The sequence below is a fragment of the Rhinolophus sinicus genome, chromosome 14, assembly GCF_057876585.1.
Source record: "Rhinolophus sinicus isolate RSI-liver-muscle chromosome 14, RSI-T2T, whole genome shotgun sequence".
In the NCBI taxonomy this organism is placed as follows: Eukaryota; Metazoa; Chordata; class Mammalia; order Chiroptera; family Rhinolophidae; genus Rhinolophus; species Rhinolophus sinicus.
The window spans coordinates 127,852,788-127,873,467 of NC_142514.1; the positions used below are offsets into that span (position 1 = coordinate 127,852,788).

Genomic DNA, 20,680 nt, shown 5'->3' on the forward strand with positions numbered 1-20,680 from the left:
TGAAGGTCTATAGTGGGACATGTGAAAGAAAGCAGATGGAAGAAAAGTCCCTTGGCTTTTCCACACTTAGAATATTACTAAAAACTATGGAAAATATTACAACATATTAAAATTTAAAATGAGAGTAATAATTGGAAAATAGTACATTTAAATATTCTAACTGAATATTCTATCTAGCTCAATGTGAACTCATAATTTTTTTAAATGTTAACCCTTTTTTGAAGATATCCTTATATAATTACAGATTAATAAAATAGAATTATACCCTGAATAACATGCCTACACTCTCATTTATGATGTCACTTATGCCAAATCAATTTAAAATAATCACAAAAGTTTTAAATAGATTGGACATTGGTACTGACTATTGGCTGCATATTAGATTCATCTATGTGTGCTCCCTTCAGCAGCACATACACTAAAATTAGAATTATCTTTGAAGGTCTTTAAAAAACTAGCTCCCTGGGTCCTCACCTGATACCAATGAAGTCAGTGGTTTTAAAAGCTCTCCTAGATGATTCTAATGTGTAGTTCAAGTTCAAAACCCCCAAACTAGAAAGTCTATGGACCTGAACTCATTTTAGGTTGTTTTACAATCTAGCTGTTGAGAATCTGGATTGATTGATATAATCTATTCACTACTTTATGGAATTATTATATGTTTGGTATATGTCCCCTACATGAATAATTATGATTGAGTATTATACATCTTATGCTAGGGCTTTTTAGTAAAAGTTCTGTGGTAGTACAAAGAAATGGTGGGTAGTTCTTTAAGCGGGTTGGGTAGTGTTTCTTTAGAGTTGGTCTTGAAGGATGAATATGCACTCATTAAGAAAAGCACAAAATAAAAATAAGAAACTTTCAAAAAATTTGTTTTACAAAGTCATGATAAAAGTGCATAGTGTATTAAGGAAAGTCAAGCCAGTAATGAAGAGATCAGCAAACAGGATAGGGCCTATCGGGACAGAGTCCCAGAGAGCAGTTTCCAGGCTCTTGACCTCACGTGGAAAGGTGCTGACTCGGGTAGTAGACGGCCATCAGCTGTAACCAGTTAGCCATTAGCCACTAATATAACTGCCGTGGCTAAGCTAGCAAGTACAGATTGCAGCTAGCAAGGTAGGGGGTTGGTTAGCAGAGAAGCAGACGGCAGATTGCGGCTCCCGCTTCCTGTATCTCCAATCCAGCCACCAGAGACTATAGTGGTATGAACCCCCTATCTGTGGCTCCCTGGGCGTTCCTTTTTGGCCTCACCATATTCCTGTGTTCTTATATGGGGAGCAGGACCAGAGACCCCGCATGACAGGGCCAAACGAGGAGGAGGCAGGCCCAGGTGTCATGCTTCAGAGTTTGCACTCTGTCTTACAAGCGTTATAGAAATGTGAGCACACTGTCGTTGATGGATCCATGTGTGTAGCACAGCTCAGCATCCCTGCTAAAGCTTGAAGAGATGTAAAAACCAAATATTTAATAACATAAAAAAGATATCAGTTCATAAATTTTCAAGATTCTCTCTTTGCACTGATTACTATGTAACTTTATTTTATTTTATTTTTTCGTATTTCTTTTTTTTTTTCTTTTTTTTAGTTAAAGTTTATTGGGGTGACAATTATTAGTAAAGTTACATAGATTTCAGGTGTACAATTCTGTATTACATCATCTATAAATCACATTGTGCGTTCACCACCCAGAGTCAGTTCTCCTTCCATCACCATATATTTGATCCCCTTTACCTTCACCTACCAGCCCCCTCCCCCTTTACCCTCTGGTAACCACTAAACTATTGTCTTTGTCTATGAGTTTTTGTTTCTCACTTGTTTGTCTTGTTCTTTTGTTGTTTTTGGTTTATATACCACATATCAGTGAAATCATATGGCTCTCTGCTTTTTCTGTCTGACTTATTTCGCTTAGCATCGTACTCTCAAGATCCATCCATGTTGTCACAAATGTTCCTATATCATCTTTTCTTACCGCTGAATAGTATTCCATTGTGTATATATATCACAACTTCTTTATCCATTCATCTATCAAAGGACATTTTGGTTGTTTCCATGTCTTGGCCACTGTAAATAAAGCTGCAATGAACATTGGAGCACACATGTCTTTGTGGATAAATGTTTTCAGATTTTTTGGGTAGATACCCAGGAGAGGGATTGCTGGGTCATACGGTAATTCTATTTTTAACTTCTTGACGAACCTCCACACTGCCTTCCATAGCAGCTGCACCAGTCCGCATTCCCACCAACAGTGTATGAGGGTTCCTTTTTCTCCACAGCCTCTCCAGCACTGAAATTGAAGAATACACAAGGAAATGGAAAAACATTCCATGCTCATGGATTGGAGGAATCAACATAGTTAAAATGGCCATATTACCCAAAGCAATATACAGATTTAATGCAATCCCCATCAAAATCCCAATGGCATTTTTAAAAAAAATAGAAGAAAAAATCATCAGATTTGTTTGGAACCACAAAAGACCTCAAATAGCAAAAGCAATCCTAAGAAAAAATAACAATGCTGGAGGTATCACACTCCCCTGACCTTAGCTTGTATTACAGGGCAACAATAATCAAAACAGCATGGTAACTTTAAATTATTGACTTTAGCTCAATAAACTACTAAGAAAATGAAACACGGAAAACAACAGAAATATCCTAAATCACTGCAGTGAGTATTATAATAGATGCAATGTTAGATTTCAGGTGGTTGAGCTAAGACTCCTTATAATTAAATATATTATGAGTAGTTGCAATAGCTGTATCTATACCATTGAGAGCATAATTGCGTTCAGTGCAAAGTTTCTAGGGATGCTATTAAGCAATGATTCCAAGGCTCTGTTGTGAAGGCTATAATTCTCTGTATAACCTTACTCAGTCATTGAAATGCAAAACAGAATGCTGCTGCCATTATATTTAATCTATTTTTGATTATAGATGAAAAAGAAATCACTGCTTTTGCCAAAAGAATCGACTAAGCATTACAACAAGATCATGCCCTGCAATTTACAAAGAGATGAACTCTACCAGACTAGAAGGTGGTTTTCAAATTTCCAAATGTCGAAAACGGTGGACCTCAAGTCCCCAGCTATATATCTAGAGTCTCCATACATTATTATTTATATCCAATGTACAGAATGTAAATAACTGGAAATTAAAATAAACTAATCCTCATTGCCATCATTATTAACTTCAAATACAGTGTGCTTACCACATTTCAAGGACTGTACAATTGTTTCACACTCATAATTGCTTATCTTAGCAGCAACACCACTAAGTACATACTATTATTTGTATTTTAGAGAAGGAGAGTAAGATGTTTCTACTCAATATGAAAACAGAATTCAGAGAGGAATTTTCTTTTGTTATTTATGACCCTATTATCCCACATCATTATCAAAATTCTTGCCTACACAACACATAGTATTGTACTGGAATAATAGGGCCAGATTGTGAGGGAATCTGAGGGGGAAAAAAAACCACACAAAACAAAACAAAACAAAACAAAAAAAACAAACAAAAAAAAAACACCTTGATTTTCCTGCAATCTCTGTAATATTTTTTTAGTTTGCAAAATAACTTTATGTATAACCATGGACATTAGGTATTTTTAAAACTATACTTTCCCATTTCCACATAAGGAAATAAGGTTTTGAGGATCAGTAGCTTGTCCAAGTTCTCTAGTCAAAGAAGAACAAGGGCCAGTTTTCAAGTGTCAAGCTGTTAGGCTTGAAACCCAGTAGGCACTATGGCACACCCTTTGCATCAGGGCTCAAAGTCTAACTGAATCTCGGTATTCACTCTGGGCTCTCAGTGGAGGGCTTTGCATATTGTGATGACAGGGTTAAGCATGATGAAGGATCACAGTGAGAAGATGAGTATCTCTGTTTGCCACATGTATGTCAAGAGTGCTGGTTGGACAGGGCTTTGTCCTGGAAAACACTGATGGGAGTACTTGTAGTTTCCCAAGTACTGAGACAATAAAGCTCTTTTGTTACTGAATTTTTTCCCCAGTAGCATGACAAATAGAAAAATTTCCAGGGCCGCATTCTAAATCTGTCTTGACTGGAGAATGGAAATATAAGTGACACTAGACCCATAAATAATAACTTTGAGTTAAATTTCCATGTTTTGCCTGGAATTTGGATTGAAATTTTATACAATACCATGTAATATGAAAAGAGGTTTCTATATTTGCTGTAAAACTCTTTTTGAAGACATTGAGCTTTTAAGAGCCATTTATATAAGGGTCTGTGTAATAATATTAGCAATTAGTAAAAGCAGCAACACCATTTTTTTCTAAGAACTGACTCATTTTCTAATATTAGATAATGATAATTAGGTAAAACATTTTCCCTTTTTTGTGTGTTTGCTAGTGAACTCATAACTAAATGTGTTCTGGTAGACCATAGATACTATATTAGTCACAATAACTTCTGTGTTTGTCACCTCCTCTTTCTTCATTGTTTTCATTTTCTATTTCCAGTGACTTTCATATATAATTGCCTCATTCACATTTAGACAGTAGGCTGATAAAGTTATTAAATAAAATCAGGTAAGTTTATTGAATAAAAACAACCTCCATTTTGCAGTTGAGCAAACTGAGATATAGTGAAGGTTTTCCAAGCTCTACTTCATCAACACCAATGTCTTTTCAGTTTTCAAAACATGGCAAGTGTTCTCCTGTCTCTGAAGTTCCAGCTGTTATTCACTATGCCTATAACCCCCCTTCTTTTCTTCCCTCCCTCTGGTTAATCATCTCTTCTTACCCCCAACCCACACAACACACAGATGCTATTCTTTGCAAGTTGACTCTTTTGCATCTTTACCAAATATTACTGTCTCAGAGAGATTTTCTAACTGTGCTAAACATACAAGGTGCCCAGGGTCCTTCTCATGCTTTGCTGTTCTTTATAACTTGTTCAATTCTTTACTGTACCTCACAGAAGTTACCAGACATGTTAGTTAGTTTGTGGTTTGTGTGCCCCTTACTTGAATTTATTCCATTCACCATTGCATCCCCAACACCCAGCCATGCCTGATATATGGTAGTTTAATAAATATCTAATAAATGGCATGAATGAATCAATAAACATATATACACTTATGCATACTTAATAACTATAGGTTTTCTAAAGTCAATACTGTATTTGTTTTATTCATCATTCTGTTGCAGTCCTTGTATTGTAACTGGCAGAGAGAGAGAGAGAGAAAGAGAGAGAGAGAGATGTTTGATGAGTATTTATTAAGTGAATGAAAAAATATTCCCTCAGAGAAATTATTTAAAAAAGTCATTTATAATCTGTTCTTTGATGGGTTCAGATAACCACAGAGTTGCAAAACATTTAGAATTGCAATAATCCTTCTGGACTCTAGAATATGAGCTAGCTAAGTTTAAGAAGCACAAATGGAAAAACTGAGTGTAAGAGGTGGGTAAGTGTACCCAGGTTGGAAAGCAGTGTTGTCTTTCAGTAGTCTTGCAAACCCCCTATAAATATTCACATGATTTACTGCCAGTGATCACAAATAGGAAAATGAAGGTCAGCATGGAACATGTATACCTCTATTTTCCTAAGTATTTATTTAAACATTCAAACATATTTATTGAGTAGTTTCTATGTGCCAGAATTTTCTTCTGATTATTGAGAGTATATCGGCAAAACAAACAAAGATTCCTTTCTTTGAGGAGTTTACATTGTAATAAGAGGGAAGGGAAGAGACAGACAATAAATAATAATCATAACAAATTAATAAATGATATATTAGACTGTATTAAGAGATAACGGGGCAAAATAGAGCTGTATAAAGGGGATCAAGAAGAGCACCGAGATCATGAGGTGTAGTAGTTTACAGTAGGGCAGTCTGGGAAGGCCTCATTAGGGAGGTAAGATTTTAGCAAAGAATTTAAGGAGAGAAGTTAGCCCAATGGTTATGTGGGAACAGAGCATTCCAAGCAGAAGAAACAGCTAATGCAAAGACCATTAAATTGAAGCATGTCAGGCATGTTTAAGAAATAGCAAGGGAGTCTTGGTGGCTGGAGTAGAATGAGCAAAGGGGGAGAGTACTAGGAAATGAGATCAGAAAGGTAATGGAGTGGAGACAGATTATGAAGCGTAATAGGAAAGACTTGGGCTTTGACTGAGTGAAATGGAAAGTTACTGGACGGTTTTGATTTAAGTTAACTTCTTGCAAAGTGCACGCTGGCTGCTGTATTGAATATAACCTGTAAAGAAAAAGTAAAGAAGCTGCAAGACTTGTTGGAAGCTATTGCTGTAACCAGGTAAAAGATGATGGTGGCTCGATTCAACATGGTATCTGGGAAGGTGGTTAGAAGTGGTAGGATTCTGGAGGTATTTTGAAGTTGAGCCAAGAGGATGTCCTGACAAATTGTCATGTGTGAGAGAAAGAGAGGAATTGATGACAATTCCAAATTTTAAACTAACCAATTATAAATATAAATGACTTTTTTCATTCATTTTTACTGTTCTACACAAGAATTACAATATTTTGCTTATTGATAGCTCATCCTAAGGCAAAAGTCGTACCCTTGAGCAATTTACAATTAGTACTTATTTTGGGAACTTAAAACATCGTTTGTATACTCCTTTTAATTTTAATTTTACCTAATTCAGCACTTTACAGTTATGAGGTAAAGCAATATTGTAAAATGTCACTGAACAATTTAAGATTACATAATTTTGTTTTTCTTCTTATCTGAAAATATCACTACTGTTCAACATTGGGAATGTCCTTTGCATTTTAGCTTTTAGAGCACAGGAAGTATCTTGGTAAACAATAAATTACCATTATGGAGTGCTTTATCATTTCTGACAGGCTTTGACATGTCTTATCTCATCCCAGCTTCTCCATAACCCTGGGAGACAGCAGGGAACAAAATACTTGTAGGAAATTGAAGAGTTTAAGTGACTGAGCGTCCACCATTAGAACCCTTTTTTACCTGAGCTCAGCTCACACACGTTGTGTACTTTGAGCCCATTCCAACTGATGAAGAAGGATGGGGAACTCGGTGTGTCCTATGCTCACTCAAAGCTAAGTGTCCCAGACACGGATCAAATCTATGACCTCATCCTCATTGCCAATGCTCCAGCAAATTGGGCTAGCAAACCATTATACATATCAGACTTAATTACATCTCCAGAATCACCTGGTCATTAGTTCCTGTTAATTTTCCTCAGAACACTCTCACTTTTTTTTTTTTTTTTTTTGTATGTTCTCGTTTATACCACCTTTCTCATCTTTCTTATTCAGGAAGATCAACCACAGCTTTTCTGGCCTCTCTACAAAGTACTAAATCTTGCTTTGTGGGTTGCAATCAAAGTATTTCAAAAATGAATGCCACCATCAGAATACACATGAAAATGTGCCATTGCAATAATCAACAAGGTGTGGTAGATACATATCTTTTTCCTTCTTCTTGTTGAATCCTGAAGTTATCAAGGAACTTGCCTTGTTTTCACGGGCGGGTCTGGTGGGAAAGGTATATTAGTAGTTAATGTATCAGGACCAACCTCCTCGACTTCAGTGTCTTCATTTTTAATATTTCATCCAATTGCTGCAATATTTGGCTCCCAAAATTCAGCTAAGGAAATATAATGGCAATTATCATATCACTACAATGTCTTTCTTTTCTTTAAAGTAAGTCATGTAATTAATTTACACCAATCTCTTCTGCAGAAGCAGAAATTAAGTGCTTTGGGAATTGAAAGATAACCTCAGCATTTCTTTTACAGTCTTGGTCAGTTATAGGGATGATGGGGGAAGGGAAGCAAAGTCATCTGAGGAAGTAAAAGATGTTTAACTGCTATGAAGGAAGAAATTGTAATGGATGTAGAAAGAATCATTTGTAAGAAGGGCAGACATGCAAAATGGCATTATTAATAAGTCATACCATTAAAGGGACCGTTCTTTCTAACCACTCACACCTCTGAATCATTTTGGGGTTCCCCGGCTTCCTGGTTCTCCCTACCCTCCAGCAGTGACGCCCCTTTTCCCAATCACTTAAGTTCCATCGTCAGAGAGAAGCTTATTATCTACCTGCTCCCCCAGCTGCTCTGAGTGACATACCACCCACGCCTCTCCACACAGCTCTTCTCTTTCGGAGGCTCCAGGAGGGAAGCTGAGGAGCTGCAGAGGGAGCCTGAGGCTACCCTCTTCAGTACCCCGAGACTATGAAGCTTCAAGACACTTGTCACCCCCCGAGTCGGTACCCTGGTGGGTCGACCGCCCCCCGCCGCGCGCTGCAGGAGTAGGAGCCAGCCCTGCGCTGCGCTTCCAGCTGCGTCTGCCAGAGTGCGGCACGTGCTCCCAGCGCTGGCGCGGGAGAGCGAGCGCCACCGCCGCGGGCCCGGAGCCGCTCTGCCTACTGCTACCGCTGCCTCCATCGCCACCACTAGCGCTCCAGCTGCAGCCAAGGCCGCTAAAGGAGCGCAGGAAGCCCGCGAGGAGCGGCTGGCTGGGGGCGCCCGGCTCAGGGCGCGCACCTGGTAAGCACAGCGCGTTTTTCTTTCTTTCAGCTCTAGAATCAACACGCATGTAGGGATACCGCCGGAGCCCCTCCCCCAGCACAAGGCTGGAGAGCATTCAGGCAAGGGGCGGGAGCTTGAGCGAAGGGACCCAGGAGGGCAGGTGGTGGGCAGGTGGAGAACTGGTGGAGCCAGGGACGCTGCGAGGTCCTGCAAGTTTAGAAAAGTCACCCTGCAAGGACATGTGCTGTGTGAATCAGACATGAATTTCTAGTCAGAAGACCAGGCTACAACGGTATCGCTCCAATGAAAGGTTGTTGAAGATCATTTTGCTTTTACTTGCATAAGTGAGGGATTTAAGTGGGCTCGTTTCCATAGAAAACGAACTAAAAAGAAAAAAAAAAAATCAAATCAGAGATCTGAGCCAAAGGAGGTGTTTGCTTCTCTCTCTCTCTCTCTCTCTCTCTCTCTCTCTCTCTCTCTCTCTCTCCCCCCCCCCCAGGCATGTGCACAAGGGGTGCATTTATGAAGGGAGAGGGCTTCTCTCTATTCGAGGTCATTAGGTGTTTGGGGAGCTATAAAAGCATCTGCTGTTGCTTCACCCGAAAAAGAGGCAGCAAAAGAAGGGACCGTGTTGGGTATGAATGCCAGTGTTCCATTTCTAATATGACACTTCCATGACTACACGAACAGGAAGGAGAGGTTTTCTAGAACGGGGCCATTTTAAGGGGGTACACATGCCACTCTGGACCTATAAGCTCAAGTTAATGTCCTCCCACTGGGGCTAGGAAGACATCTTTAGGTTCCTTTATAGAACTTTGGCAAAGGTGAGGTTAGAGTAAGGGATGTGAGGAGAGAGAGGGAAGAGAAGGGAACTGAATAGGACTGAATGGGCTGTGTGGGGAGGTAAAAGGCGCAGGAGCCTGGAAGTCGGGCTTGGCATCGCTGTGTTCATTCAGTTCTACCCTGGGTAGTCCCTGGGTTGGTCTCTAGGGAAATGTGTGACCTTGAACAAGTTCCTTAACCTCTGTGTATTCAGTTTCTCCAGCTGAAAAATGTAGAGGTTCTTCTGTGTTTTCGGACACTAAGGTCCCATGCAATAGCGTCTCTGATTGTATGGGTTTGGGGATCTGAATACAAGGACGGAAGAGCACCCAGAAAATCCAGAGAAAGGAAGCTTCAGGGCATTTTTCCTCAAAGTAGCAAAGGCATTTGCAGGCTCCTGGCTGTCCTGTTGTTGTAATGCGTGCTGAGAGGTCTGTAGAAATGGGCAACAGGACAATCAGAAACCCAGGCTATAGCCATGGGAACCGGAGTTCTGAGTGCCGTTTGGAGAGGTTCAGATCCGCGGAGCCTAAAGTCACATGCTTTTTTTAAGGTAGCAATTATAGGAGAGTTGGTCGCAAGCTATGAAGTTCTTTCAATTTGAGCATTTGGGAAATAACCTGGAATTGATTCTAACACACGCACACACACACACACACACACACACACACAATGAATGGCATCCCATTTGAAAAGTTGGGCACTCAGGATGGCAGGAAGAAGGTTTTAAAGTGAGATCTGAGAATACTGTAATCTGGGCAGAGGGGTTAGGAGGGAGAAGGGAATGAATATCCTTCCTGAGACTAGGGTTCCTAGGTTCCCAGGAGGCAACTGGCATCTGTCCAGTGTCCTTGACATCTCTGCCACTTGTCTGAAGAAGGCACAGATATCACTTCCCCCTCAATACAAGCTCATTCGTAGAACTTATGGATCTTCTTTCCAGGTGCTGAGATATGAAAGTGCTCATAGGAAAACTGAAGTCCTAGGGGTGCTTCTTGCAATTCCCCACCATGTGAGCATCTGGCTGTGGAGATGGTTTACCTATCCAGATTGACCCAAAGTCTGTGTTCCTAAAGGAACTCACTGTGCCACTTGGTGGCACCAAAAAGTTGCGCTGAGAACTCTGTTCTCTATAAATACAAACTACCACCCCTCCCGCCTCCGCACTCTCCCCTTCCCCCCTTCTCCCCTTTCTCAGTAGCAGGGAGATTGCTGCACAAGCCGCCCTCAGCTCTGCTGTTCTTCCAGCACTGAGAGCAGGAGATAAGCTTAAGATCATCTTGGGGGGTAGCCCAGGACTGGAGAGGCCGGCTCTGCCCAGCTGATCCACACAGCCCAACTTTAAGGGGGGCTAGCTAGACCGTGTCTCACTGCCTGCTGCGTGGCCAACAGGGGGGTAAGCTTGCTAAGCGTCTGTGTGCCTAAGTGTCCCTGGCTGGGAAGGATGTAGGAGCTCTCAGCTTGCTGGGTAGCTCACAGTTTGGTTTGGGGAGGGGGATGAGGGTGGAGCAGGGGGTGGACAGAACCTCCAGATTGAAGTCTGCTCCATTTGCTGGTGGCCTTAATTAAACCTGTTGGGAGTAAAAGCGAGAGCAATGGGTAAAGGAAGGAACGGCTGCCAAGAAAGGGACTCTGCATGCCTTCAGATCCGAGTTCCCGCTCCCTAAAGCCAGGTACGTGTGTTTAGAATGCAGACTGTGCTTCCCCAAACCACCCGAGGGCTCAGAATTAAGAGAAGAACAGGTAGAGAGGGAAAGGAAGGAGAGTTGCTTCCCAATAGCTCGGTTAGCTGCCGCGACCCGGGCTCTTGCTACAGGAAGAGGGGGACAGCGGGTGGTGCTGAAAGCACAGCTCTTTCAAACAGGCTAGCTTGCCTCTTTCTAAACGTCAGTCTGCGCCCTCCCGCTCTTTCTTTCTTCCCCTTCTAACACAAAGCCTGCTAGTTTCCCCGGAGCGGCATCATGAGCAGCATGGTGAGGAGGGAGTCCAGGAAACAGTGATTTGGGGAAAGAACCTAGGGCAGGGCCGCGAGCTAGCCGGTGACCAGAGCCCAACCTGCACTTGGGACCTCACCGATGTACTTGAAAAGTCTACCTGGGGGTTCTTGGAACTGGTGCTGGAATTTTCCACTGCCCCCATTTCCCTCCAGAGCAGGTGCTGTGGGGAAGGGAAATTGAGGCAAGGTTAAGGAGCACTTGTGCTTATTTAGGCATAATCTTGGTACTGCCTCAGCTGAACTGTAAGCTTGAGCAGCCAGGCAGATAGATTCTCCAACATTTTACATCCCACTAAGAAATTGACACAGGCCAGTGGGAATGCAGAGTCTCCCTTCCACCTTCTCCTTCATTCCCCACATGTGGTTTTATTGTTCTGAGTCCCTAGAGACTGAGCTAGAGCTAATCTGTATCCTTCATGCTGGCTGCTGGCCATTTGAGGCAGCCAAGGGAGCACTGCCTTGTACTACGCACAGCCCCTTCCCCAGGTGGACATAAGTCGAGGTTTTCTGTGGAATCCTCTTAGTTATACAGCATTCTAGACATTCTTTTGAGTATTGCAGTGTTCAGGTGTGCCACCTCTTATTAGGTGTGCTTTGTGCACCTCATTCCCCTCATGGAGCACAGGGAATTTTCTCCCTGAGTTTCTCTCTTTTAGCCACATAATTACACATTTAAGAATCAGTTGTGACTATTTCTGTCCTCTGTGGATGTTGATGTCTGTTTCAAGGGATCTTTGGTTGGGGACTTGAAAATACCGCTTCCTGAACTCATCAGGTTAATGCACATCCTACAAAGTCTCCAGCCTTCTCCAGTGGAAACCTTTTCAGCACTCCGGACAGATCCTTCAAGGTTTCTTAGGAGAAGAATGTGGATAGAATACTTTCTGTGTCACTGCTTCTTTTAAGAGAAAAACCTTTTCTAATCATTTACACTCTATTTGACAAACTATACAATCTAGCTATTTTCATTGCCCCGTCCCCAGATTTCTGCTATCACGTGGTGATATTTGGGTAGTGGGCGATGCTCAAAGAGAAACAGAACTCTTCAGTGTTCATTTATTAAAGGGCATATTGAGATTGTTTGAAGAAGGGGGTGGTGGGATTTGACTAATCCTAGTACTTCCCAGTTCTTCACTTTACTTCCAGAAGTAGACACAGGCCTCTATCATCACTCATAATACACATTATTGACATGTTGACAAACATCAAGGTGAAAATGGAAAAATTCACTCAGAGATACTATGTCCAACCAGCACAAAATATACAGACTTTGGGAATATTTCAGTAACTGTATACAAATTTCAGTTTTTACTCTGATTATTGACATTGTTATGTTTCCTGATTCAACAGTTTGTTTCGAACATACTTTCATGACTGAAGGGTTTTAATAATTCTAATTTTCTTCTTTTTTCAAAACACAGTGAAGATTTTATAGGAGTCTTTATTTTATGGAATTGTCAGAGAATTTTAGATAGAAAAATTAAATTAAATGCCAATAAAGGATAGGTGAAATTGCAGGTAAAAACATATGAGATAAAGTTAATCATCAAAAATATTGTACTTTTTTTGGTCACCATTTTCTCCCAGGCTTTCTATCTTTATTGGAAGAAGAGACACATCTAAGTATTCCTGCTTGTACTTTTTGTTATATTATTTTAATAGATATAAAGTTTATAGAGTACAAACTAACTTCTGTTTTATGAATAGATATGTCTGGATACATATTAATTTATGCTAAAGCTAATCAGTCTGCTTGGAGTTTAGATACACTGAAGGTGTATTACTACAAAGCAGGAACATCCTACTATTTAGAAATAGGTGTTATTTTTAATATTCAGAAAGATATTAATCCTACTCCTGAGGCATCATTTAGTTATCATTTTCATTCATGAGTGGATCTCAGTAGAACATAAGAAGATAGGAGCACCAAAAGAATATTTTTTTAGTTTATGATGTGCTTGCACAACCCAAGAAAAAAATTTAAATGTTGATTTAGAATTTTCAACTATTTGTAAATAAGACAAGGTTTTCTTGACATTCCTCTATCTCAGTTGGTTAAAATGTAGTTCTAAAATACATTATGCTATAGGCTTGCTTTCATTTCCTTTAAATTCACAGAGAAGAGAAAAAAAGAATAGATTTTACTGGTTCCAATCTTGTTTCAATTATATGTACCTTTAGTCAGAAGGGGAACAAAGTAAAAGGCTTGGTGCAGGCTCATCACTGTTCTAATAACTACCATTTATTGAGCACATCAGGCACCATGCCAAGCATTAGACATATTATTTAATCCTAATAACAATCATACGAGGCAATATTTATTCTTACTTTTCTATTTTCAAACAAAGTTCCCCCCCCCATGACACATAACAAAGAAATGAAAATACACACAAACACACACAAACACATATACACACACATACCGGGGGTGCCAAAAAATGTATACACATTTTAAGAGATGTTATTTATGCTCAGACAATAGTTTGCTGTAATCAGAAGTGCCTGGACGCTGATGGTAACCACTTTGAGCACCTCCTGTAATTGCAGAAGTCAAACACGACTTATATTCATTTTTTGTTATCAGTATATATTGAGTATTACAATTTTGATACAGTTTTCCTTTTTTAAAATGTGTATACTTTTTTGGCAAATGACACTGTGTGTGTGTGTGTGTGTGTGTATGATTTTTTTGAAAATCAAACACAAACTTATCCGATTCCATTCCATTAGTAACTTTAATGTATGTTGTGTTTGAGTATCATGGAGTTGTCTCATTGTGCTGTCCAGTGTGTTGTGGTATGGTTGGGAGTACAGACCCTTGCATACGATTGCCTAAGTTAGAATCTTAGTTATGTGACTTTAGGCAAATTACTTAACATCCCTCTGTCTCTGTTTCCTCACTTTTAAGATGGGGAACAGGTTGTAACAAACCTCAATGAGTGATTTTGATGAATTAATTGCACATATATCAGTAAAGTGCCAGACCCACAGTGGACAATATAGAAATGCTAGTTACAGCTGTTGATTCCATCCAGGCCTTTGAATATCAAATGTTTCTTAGGTTTTCCATAGTATTTAATTTTAATCTTCTCAACAACCCTATGTTGGTACATAATTGCTTTCTCAAATATCTTCTCTTATTTTAGTCAAACTATTCAGGAAACTTAAAGGAAAGACTTAGATGCAAAAAATGTATTTTATGTATTAATAGATATAATTCTGTTTGTGTGATAAAAACACTAAACCTAAGAATTATTCCCTAATTACTAGTTTTCACAATAACTCTGGTTATAGGCTACTGACTGTAAACTTTTGAGCATAAACGTTCTGAGGAAAATTAAAAGCTCATAATCATAATGGCATTAGTCGGTGTTGCAATAATAATGTAGCCTATTTACATTCATAATATTTGCAGAGGAATACTGGGAAAATATTTTTAAAAATCACTTTGCCTTCAATCTAGTTGTAGGACAATGCCTTGGAGCTGATGGGCCCTGGAGAAACACACTGTTCCCCAATATTCCCCAATAAAAAATAAGGAAATAAAAAAAATAAAATTAAAAAAGAAAATCACTTTGCCTTCATACATAGTAATGTAGTAGAACCCTTTAAAGACCCAGAAGAAAAATAAATAATATAATGTTATATTACTTTTTAAGAAAGAAAAGTGATACTTTGAAAAACTAATTATTAATTACTATATAAAATTGTTCTTTATCTTGTTAAAATTATAAGGAACTTAGCATTTCATATTCAAAGTAGGCTTTGGAATAGTGAAGTATATCCTCGGGTACTCTTCCCACATTCGTTTATTTTAATTTGTGGATACTCAGAACTATGCTTATTTAATGTAAGGCAATATCATCCTGGACACTCACAGTTTAATCTGTATTTCTCCAGTTGAAATTACAAACTTCAAAACAAGATAATGCAGCCAGAAACAAGTTACAAACTAAAGGAGGAATAACACAAGCCTATTCCTAACGATTTTCCTTAGAGTTGTTAGGATATTTTATGAAAAGGCTTTGTGGGACTGACATATCCAAATGATTGGCTCTTAGTTGTGTTCTTTTTTTCATGATTATGTAGATCTTGCCGGGATGAGTTTCATGTAAATCAGCGGTTTTCTAGTAGGGATGACGTTGACCTGCAGGGGACATTTGACAGTCTGGGGACATTATTATTCATCACAAGTAGAGGTGGTATGTGCTATATGCATGTAGAGATGGGGTATGCTGCTAACAGGCCTATAATGCATGGCACAGCAGCCCTCCCCCCAACCCCGATAACCCTGATCTAAGTGATTCTAGGAAACAGAGTTACCTATATTTGTTTGGTTTGTTTGTATGGCTTCTAAATGTAGCTGATTAGTATTTCATAAGAACTGGTTGGAAAGCAGAGTCTCCAGAGTGTTTCCTAATCAATACATAAAGTTTAACCAAATAACCCATTTGGTCCTGTGGGAGACATTATTATCTGATTATGTTGAGTGTACGCTTTGGAGCCAGGAGAGTTGGGTTCGTGTCCTGACTCCACCATTTATTATAGATGTGAAACTTCTGGCAACATTCTTTACCTCTAAAGCTCAGTTTCTAGAGCTCTTTCATGTAAGTAGTAATCATACCTACCTCACAGGGTCGGTGTGAGACTTACATTAAAATAATGCTTATACAGTACATTCTTTAGCACAAAGCAAGCACTCACTAAGTACTACGTGTTAATAAGTAACTAAAGATCGAGTTAGAAATGCAAAACAACATTTTCAAGCACCTGATGATAGTTAATATAAATATGCACAATAATGCTTTACAGTCTTTAGAGGTATGCCATAAATAATAAAAGAGCAGATGAAAGCAGCAAAATGGGGAAAAGGCTACAATCCCTGCTTGATAATTAAATTGAGACTAGTTAACAGTGGATTGCATCATTTCTATTGCTTTCCTGTAGAAGGCTGTTTCAGGTTTTCATGAACTACTAAACTAGTGTTTTTAAGGATTTGCAATGATTTAGGGAGCTTTATTCTACAGCACCTGTTAATTAATGCATAAAATTACAGATTTCACTTTCGTACAATATTATTTATGGCCCTTTTTTGTTTTAAGGGGATTTCAATGAAAATATGGCATATTTTTTGTCCTGTATGAAACAGAGGGGGTGCTGGACTTTCTTATGTTTACAAGATCACAGATGTATGCTTGAGATAGCTACAACAATGGAGCCTTCCTTAGATTACAAAGCTCTCGATTTCATTATAAGTCCGAATGTCTCTTATCTATGGGATGCACTTGTTTACAGGAAAATATATCAAAGGTATTTATGGCATATGCAATATTGACACCCCTCTTTATGAGGAGGCTATTTCTCAGGCAGAAGGAATCATTTTAGTGTTGATGTCTTGAGCTGTGTGATTTGCTTGTGTGGGGATTAAGTTATATAAGAGACATCTGTGCCAGAAAGATGGTCATCATCTGAGAAGACTGTTGAAAATAAAAGACAATGTGAGCTGTGAATCTGGTTACAACGTAAGTTGTAACGTATGGAAAATTCTGCCCAGCAATATTTTTTTCTTCATACTCATTTAGTATACAATATGAGGTTGTATGATTACCTGAGACAAAATACCTTTATGCATATTGAATATATGTCAATGGTTTTCTATCATGGGGTAATGATTAATTTTGTTGTGCTATGAACCCAGAAATATTTGAATAAAGCAGCCTAGTACTTTTGAAAATAGAACCCTGAACTAATATATAAGTTGCACTATTTATATAAACTCTCATCATTTGCCAATTTTGATTGAATTAAAGGTCTCCATATTATTGGCGTATAGATAGATAACATTCTAAGGCTTTTTTCCAATCGTTGTATTAGTTAATTCCTGCCAGTTATCTATAGCAAGCACCTGCTTTTTTGCTACCAACATATAACTACTAGCACCTCAGAGTAATAACTTAATGCACATAATTTATTCTTTTGGAGACTCTGTTTCCTGGTATATGAAATGGGGATAATCAGACTTTCTTAGTAGTAATTTTGTTCTAGGTTGAAATGGGATTCATAATGGAAAAAGACTATGTACACTGAAAATAAAGTAATATGGTATTCTTTTCCCCCCTTTTTTCCTACCAGACGCTTGTTAAATGAATGAATGAAGTTCATGGTCAGATAGCTAAGGAGAAAGAGCCTCACCCATGAACTTGTATAGAAGCAAGAGAGAACAGGTCCTCATGGAAAGGACGTTGTGTGGTACCCAGAATTGAAGAGGTTAAGGAGATCAGACCGAGAGTAAAATTAGTGCCATCTTCTAAAATCTAAATTGATAGATTATCAAATGTGGAAACATTTATGCCAGCAATATTATGCATTTGTCATATAGAAATACTTTCAAAACTAAGTAAAGTGCAACATTGTTTCCAATCGTAAGAAAACCGATAATAAATCTGAATATCTAACAATAGTGGATAATTAAATAAATTTTGGTGTATTCATATAATTGACTACTATGCCATTGAGTAAAAGAAATAGATTTTTCTAAGTGTGAATCTTGGCTCTGCTACTCACTTACTTTGGAATCTTAGCCAAACCATTCTCTCTCTCTGAGTCTCAGATCTTCCATCTGTAAAATATGCATAACGTTATTTATCCTATAGCATTTTAATGATAATTAAATACATTTCATAGTCATGACTAAGCATAGGGCTTTACATGTGGTAAGTTCTCTGTTTATTTTAATTGTTGTTATTATTGTCATCATCATCCAAATGAACTCATATGGGAAAAATCTTTACAATACATTATATAGAGAAGAATTAAAATATATTGTGAGAGATTTCATTATAATATTCCATTGAAACAAAACAAATCTGTATAAAAGATTCTGTGCTTTGTAGATCATAGAAGAGCAGACGCTAAGTTGTAGCATGTGGTTAAACCTGGGTTTTGGGGTCACTGTTGCTGGGTTCTGGCCCAGGCCTGCTAAAACTCATTTTATCCCTGTGGAGTTCAGTGAAACGGAATCATCTACAGGCCTCCCTCTAGTTCTATGATGATGTTTCCCTTAATAGGATGGAAAAGCCGTGGGGAACAGTAAAGGCTTCTCCTCCCTTTATGGGGCTAATCATCTGCCCCTGCTTTTCTTTTTGAGGTCCTTTGCTACCTGGACAAATTGGACAGAGGAAGTTTTGTTACTCATTTTGCAATTTCCCATGATAGGGCAGGGCTACTATCTTAGAACCTCAGGCAGTTTTTTAGCAGAAGCCAAGCGTAAGCAATTTACTTTATTAGTTCATTCAGCAGAATTTATTGAACATCTATTTTGTGCAAAGATTTTACCAGGTACCGTGTATGGCACAAATGTAACCTTTAAGGGTTTTAAAGTCTATTGGAAGGCAAAATATTGTATAAATAGCTATAATTTTAGCTTAGTAATAAATATCATAAGACAGCATGGATAAAATACCATGTGAGTACAGAGAATAGAGAAAATGCTGCAAGTTGAGGGATCTGGGAATATGTTATAAAGGGTCTATTTAAAAATATTATCTCATTTAATCATCATTGAAACTCTTTAAGGTAGGTACTATTCTCATTCCAGTTGGGTTCACAGATGCTAAGTGACCAAGGACACACAGCCAACAAATGGCAGTCCCAAGATTCAAACCCATCTACTTGACTCCAAGCCAATGCTTCTAAAAACTGCCATAAAGGCCTTTGAAATAAAAGCACATCAGGGATCAGAAGCAGCATGAACAACACCATTGGTGAAAAAAGGTGTAGACACCTGGAGGAGACACAGGTTTAACTTAACTAGCAGACTCCCAAGCAAGGACAAATTGAGGGGAGATGAGGCCACAAGAAAGACAGGCAATTTAGAATGCCTGTCTTTCTCAATTCCATACTTTTTTAAAAAAAATCACAAATAATAAATATACTTTGATTGTAAATTTAAAAATTTAGAAGACACAGATAAAGGCAAAGAAGAAATATAAAATTATGCATATTTCCACCACCCAGAGAACACCCTGTTAATATCAGTGTGTATGTTTCTGGGGTTTGTGTATGCATGTACACACACTCATAATATATATTTTTTGAAAATAAAGCCATACCTGCTTTTTATTTTTGTTTATTATAATACAAATACTTCACATTTCATCCTACTTGACACTTCACAAGAGAAAGTTTCTGTTCAAAATATTTTTCAGTCACCTTTGATAATTTCTCCTTATCTCTGGGAATTTAAATATTGAAATAATTACTGTGGGATTTCGTCGCAGAACTGGTTTGTTTTCTATTTCTGCTTCCTAAGTGATTTCATCCAGTTCATAGTATACAAAAAACAAATAAACAAACGAACAAACAAAAAAATCTTTATACTGATGGCTCTTCCACCCAGTTGCTAATTATTACATATCTATTTTTGAATTTCTTTTTTTTATTAAAGTTTATTGGGGTGACAATGGTTAGTAAATTTACATAGTTTCAAGTGTACAATTCTGTAATACATCATCTATATATCACATCGTGTGTTCGCCACCCAGAGTCAGTTCTCCTTCCATCACCATATATTTGATCCCGTTTACCCTCATCTACCACCCCCGTCTCCCTTAACCTCTGGTAACCACTAAACTATTGTCTGTATCTATGAGTTTTTGTTTCTTCATTTGTTTGTCTTGCTCCTTTATTGTTTTCAGTTTTATATACCACGTATCAGTGAAATCATATGGTCCTTGACTTTTTCTGTCTGACTTATTTCACTTAGCATAATAATCTCAAGATCCATCCATGTTGTCATTCTAACATGTATCTAAAAATTGATATATCAAAACTGAATTTCTGTTGTCTCCACCCAAATCTGCACCTCCAGTTTTTCCACCTCAGTTAATGTGACATGACTTTTATTTATTCAGGCTACAAAACTTAGCATCCTCACTGTTTCTTCTCTTTCCTTCACATCTCAAGTCAGGTCTGACAGCAATCTCTTTCACTCGTCTTCAAGATAATATTCAGAATTCTACCAGTTCTCACCAATACTACCATCGCCCTGATCCAAGCCACTGGCATCTCTCCCTCCTGAATTATTGCCATAGTTTCCTAAGTTTTCTCTTGGTTCTGCCTTTGTACCCTTATTGTTTTTGAAATGTCGGTCAATATGTGTCCCTCTGCTATTGAAAACTCTTCCAGAAAATCACTCCCACATAATGTTAAAGCCAAAGTCTTTTTAAAGTCCAGAATGACTCAACATCATCCTCCTGTCTCTCGAGGCTCACTTCTTCCTTTCTCCCCAGTTTTACTTCACTGCTGTCACACTAGCCGCTTCCTTGCTGCTCCTCAACGGACTGAGCTTAAATCTGCCTTAGGGAATTTGCATTTGATTTTAC

General features: G+C 38.5%; 1 protein-coding gene across 6 annotated transcripts in view; it reads left to right on the forward strand.

The window, feature by feature from the left end:
- The first annotated feature begins 8,093 nt into the window (after positions 1 to 8,093).
- Positions 8,094 to 20,680, forward strand: part of GRM5 (glutamate metabotropic receptor 5) — a 457,668-nt gene continuing 445,081 nt past the window's right edge. For 3 of the 6 annotated variants that reach the window (XR_012497441.2, XR_012497444.2, XM_074335624.2), the window contains exon 1: positions 8,094 to 8,497. The gene's annotated coding sequence lies outside the window, so the exon portion shown is untranslated. Of the gene's footprint in view, positions 8,498 to 10,497; positions 10,975 to 20,680 lie in introns of those variants that run through there. The other 3 variants (XR_012497443.2, XR_012497442.2, XM_074335623.2) reach the window with 3 other exon arrangements.